Here is a 5,000-nt window from a genome sequence, read left to right on the forward strand (position 1 = left end):
TACGCAAAGCTAAGGTCTCCGGCGCATGCTATCCACCTCGTTTTGAACCAGGGCTAAAGGATGAACTGGTGAAGGCCAGGCACAAAACTGTGACTATTAATGGACATCAGGTGACTGCACTGCTGGACACTGGTAGTTTTATGTCCCTGGTGAAGCCCAGCCTGGTGCCTGTGGGCTGTGGGGACTTCAGCCGACAGGCGGACATTTTGTGTGTGCATGGTGACAAACATCCCCACCCTAAAGCAGACTTAACCGTCACAGTGGACGAGCAGCCATACCTGGTGACTGTTGGTGTGGTTGAGAACTTGCCTGTGGATGCAGTTCTGGGATGGGACTTACCTGTGTTGATGGACTTGTTGCATGGACATGAACTATCTGCAGAAAGTGACTCTGGGAAAATGGGGGAAGGTGATGTGAAAGTTTCTTGTCCTGTTGTTACCAGAGCCCAAGTAAAAGCTGGTGTCGAACCTCTTCCAAATTTTGATATTAGTCTGTGAGAAGGTGGTACTAAGGGCCCCAGAAAATCTCGGCGTCAGCGTCGATTTGAAAAACAGCTAATGCTAACAAAACCAGACCGCATGCTGTGTGACAAAATGTGGGATGTTCCTGATAATACTTCTGTGTTGCAGAGAGCAGATGCTACATTGAATCCTTTGTTTTCTAAGGTGGTAACGGAACCCAGTGGGAACTGTGGGGGGGCAGGAACAGTTTATTATTGAAAATGATGTGTTGTACTGTGTGGGTAATGATGCTAAGCGTCTTGTGATCCCTGCTAGCTGTAGAGCCCTTGTCATGCACTTGGCACACACACGTCCCTGGGCTGGGCACCTGGGTCGCCACAAAACTTACATGTGCGTCAGTTCCCGTTTTTATTGGCCCTCTATGTACACCGACATTCAGAAATATTGCATCACACGCCCCACATGTCAGAAAACATCCAACACACATAAATCTGACCGTGCTTGCTTGCAGCCACCGCCTGTTATCTCCACACCTTTCCGCAGAATCACCATGGACATTGTCGGCCCTCTGGTAAAGAGCAGCGGAGGTCATCAGTACATCTTGGTGGTCTGTGACTACGCTACACGGTTTCCTGAGGCCTTCCCTCTCCGCACCATCACCACACCAGCTGTAGTACGAGCACTGGTACAGCTGTTCTCCAGGGTGGGGATACCAGACGAGATCCTCACTGACCAAGGAACGAACTTCACATCCAGGCTGATGCAGCTCCTGTACGGACAACTTGGAGTCACCGCTCTCAAAACCACACCTTATCACCCACAGACCGATGGACTGGTGGAAAGGTTCAACCAGACTCTTAAAAAGATGCTCCAGAAGTTTGTGGATGACACAGGAAGAGACTGGGACCGCTGGCTGCCTTTTCTGCTGTTCACCTACCAGGAGGTTCCACAGGCGTCAACAGGGTTCTCTCCCTTTGAGCTCCTGTGTGGCTGGGGTGTCCAGGGCCCACTAGATCTGCTCTTGAAGGGTTGGGAAGCTCCACCCACCACGGCAGGGGACAGAGGGATTGTGCAGTTTGTGGGTCATTCCAGAATTGGAGAACATTTGGGCTTCAAAATTCTTGAAAAATAAACCTTCACTTTTCTAATTTTTCATTATATATTCATCAATAATAGGTAATAAACTATCAAAGGCTTGATTGGCTCAGCTTACACATCAATGGTACAATTTTTATTACATGATTTATTTGGTGTTTGTAATACTTGGTGCAACCCTGTTACCAACACTAAGGAACCTGAAAAAAGTGCATTAATTCATTTCTTAAATGTAATTCCTTTTCCATTAAGTAAAGAAAGTAACATTCTCTCTGAATAACCATTTGGTTTCACATGTGACTTGATTTAAATTAATTTTAGCAACTTTCAAAATCTGTCTCGTCCAACTTTTCAATACTGGCATGTTTCACTTTAACAATTTCAGTATTTATTTTATAATATTTACTCTGACACATGTTGCATATAATTACATAAACTCTTTAAAGGACAATGGGTTGAACACTTTTGAGCTGAGAAAGTAATTTATGATTATTTTCAATTAAAATGATATGGTAACAGGGTTGAAATTAGGGTAACAGGGTTGTATGAAGTAACAGCTACATTATTTCTGATTATAGATCATTATATAAAAGTGACAAATGCTCAAGACACCAAAGTATTCTTTGAATAACTGTTAATACTTTCTGTCAGCGCTATTTCTCAAATAACCCACCCCCCCCCCCCCCCCCCCCCCCCCCCCCCCCCCCCCCCCCCCCCCCCAAAAAAAAAAAAAAACAAAACCCAATAATAATAATAATGGGGGGGGGGCTTATTTCAAGAAATTTTTCAGATTCAACTTTAGCCCTGATTTTCTGATGCAACAAGATGTTCTAAGCACTCCTGTGTATTTTATTTTATTTATTTTTTTTAATTTTCATCCAAAAACCACCCCCTACCCTGAAAATGACTTTTTCAGCCCTGAAAACATGGGGTTTTTGGAAACTTTCAAACCTTCTTCACTTTTGATGAAGTACAATGTAACCATCTGCTCATGCTGGGCCTTAAATGTTTTTTGTCAGACATGTCATGTCTTCAGAGTGCTTTGCACTAAAAAAGGTGTAGTGTCAAGGGTCAAATTATAGGTCAAAGGTCACCCAAATGGTCCAAATGCATATTTGATGGAATGAAGCTGTTCATGTGGGTTCTTCCAAATGTTGGGCTCAGGTTCTCTCCTCAGAACACATCTACTGACCACAAACAACTTCCATTCAATCAGACACATTAAACAGAACTGTTCACTCATGTATTCTCCACACAGACATGAAAAAAAGAACAAACAGTAGTTTCACATGACTCTGACATCTACATGTATATGTCCTGTTGTGGGTGGTGCAGTGGATAGACCTGGTGCCTCACAGACAGAAGGTCCTGGGTTCCATTCTAACACCAGTCCATGGGGGTGGGACCTTTCTGTGTGAAGTTTGCATGTTCTCTCCGGGTCCTCTGGCTCCTCCCACCATCCAAACACATGCTCTGATAGGTTAACTGGTTCATCTCAATCACCCATAGGTGTGAATGTGACAGTGGTTGTTTGTCTCTATATGTTCAGTCTGTGATGAACTGGTCACATGTCCAGGGTGAACCCCGCCTTCACCCATAAGTAGCTGGGATAGGCTCCGCCCCTGTGACCCTAGTGAGGAGAAAGTGGGTTCAGAAAATGAATGAATGAATGAATGAATGAATGTGTTTCCCGTCACACTAATGGCAGCTAATTCAAATGTAAAGTACATGTTTTAATATTTAGTCTGTAATGTGTCTTTAAAGGGCCAAAAGCCTGGGGGGGTCCCACCAGGAAACCAGAGGGAACAGAACTGAGGACAGATTTGATCAAATGCCAGAATGGTATGAATTTTTGAAAAAAAAAAACTAGGCATTTTGGTGACCTTTAACCTTCAACATGACCTTGACATTAGACTTTTCATTGTACAAAGTACTCTTACGATACAATCTGGCACTTATAAGATCATTAAATGTCCCATCATGAACAGATTTATACACTGCACCGGACAAAAGAGTGAAGAAGCTGGGAAAGTGGAGATTTTCAGAGTTAAAAAAGTAATTTTCTGGGTAGGGGGGTTTGGATGAAAATTTAAAAAAAATTCCACAGGAGTGCTTAGAACATCTTGTTGCATCAGAAACTCAGGGCTAATATGGTATTTGATATTAAGCCCCCCCCCCCCAGTATTACCCTTCAGGTAACGTTCTCCTGGCTTTCCTCCTCTTATGAGCCTCTCTCCACTTTTTTCGTTGGGTACACTGTCCTCTCTCACTGCGGTCTTTTTGAAGCAACTTCTTTCCTGTTTCTCCATCTTTCCTCCACTTCTGTCTTTCTTTTAGTAAACACTGTTGTCTCCTCTGTACATCAGCATCACACTTGGAACGGTGGCATCTCTGCTTTTCAGCAGCACTCAATGGTGGGCCACACTGTAAAAAAAAAATTATCTAACTTCATTTAGTGTCCCCTGTTATGAATTGTAACTCATTGTTTATATATAGTTTGATTTATGTCAAGTTAATAATCCCATCAGGGTAGCTGCTGCAACCATAATCCATTTGGACTACCATTAGGAAATAAAAGGAAACAGTACAGTCTGGAAAATTCAGGAATGTGTTTACAATATGTAGATTAACTGAATTCTATCTCAGATAATGTAAATTATTGACTGGAACCATAAATAATAGTTTGTAAAGTCTGAGTAAACTGGAGGAGATGCAACCCCATTAATGTAGTACAACCCTGTTACTCTAATCACAGTAACAGGGTTGTGAGTAACAGGGTTGTAAATCCAGACTAATGTTAGCTTTTTCTCAGACATAGAAGCTAGCTACTTAGCTAGCTGTTACTGCTGACCAAGAGGACACACTTACTTATGTAAATAAGTAAAGAAAAAATCAAACAGAATTTGTCTTATCCTATTAATATGGGTAACAGGGTTGAGTGAGGTAGAGTGAGACATTCAATCAAGGCTCACAATCTTATGAAAATATGAAAAATAGAAGAGAGGACATCCCTTTGCTCTACCCATTCTTTTGGAAGACTGTTTGATGATGTCAGTTCCAGCATATCATGTGATTCACTGCTTTCTTCTTCTTCTACCATGCTAAAAGGTTATGGGTAACAGGGTTGAGTGCATGTTGTGGGACACAGGTTCCATGCATAATAATTATTATTTAAAATATTATGTTTATTAAAAAAAATGTTCCTGCAATTACAAGAGACAGCAATGAAACAAATCATACCAAAAAAAAGACATTTAAATTTCATTTTAACTGTTTTATTTGAGATTCAATTTGGTCATCGGGGGGGTGGGACAAGTGAAAAATGTCATTTTAGGGGGTACTCCTGACTTATTTGGTATTTTTAAAACTATTTACAAACATTCTTTTCTCCCAGTTTTTTTAGATTTGGTCTCAGGACGAGTAAATTTACACAGAAACTCCATG

The sequence above is a fragment of the Sphaeramia orbicularis genome, unplaced genomic scaffold, assembly GCF_902148855.1.
Source record: "Sphaeramia orbicularis unplaced genomic scaffold, fSphaOr1.1, whole genome shotgun sequence".
Taxonomy (NCBI): Eukaryota; Metazoa; Chordata; class Actinopteri; order Kurtiformes; family Apogonidae; genus Sphaeramia; species Sphaeramia orbicularis.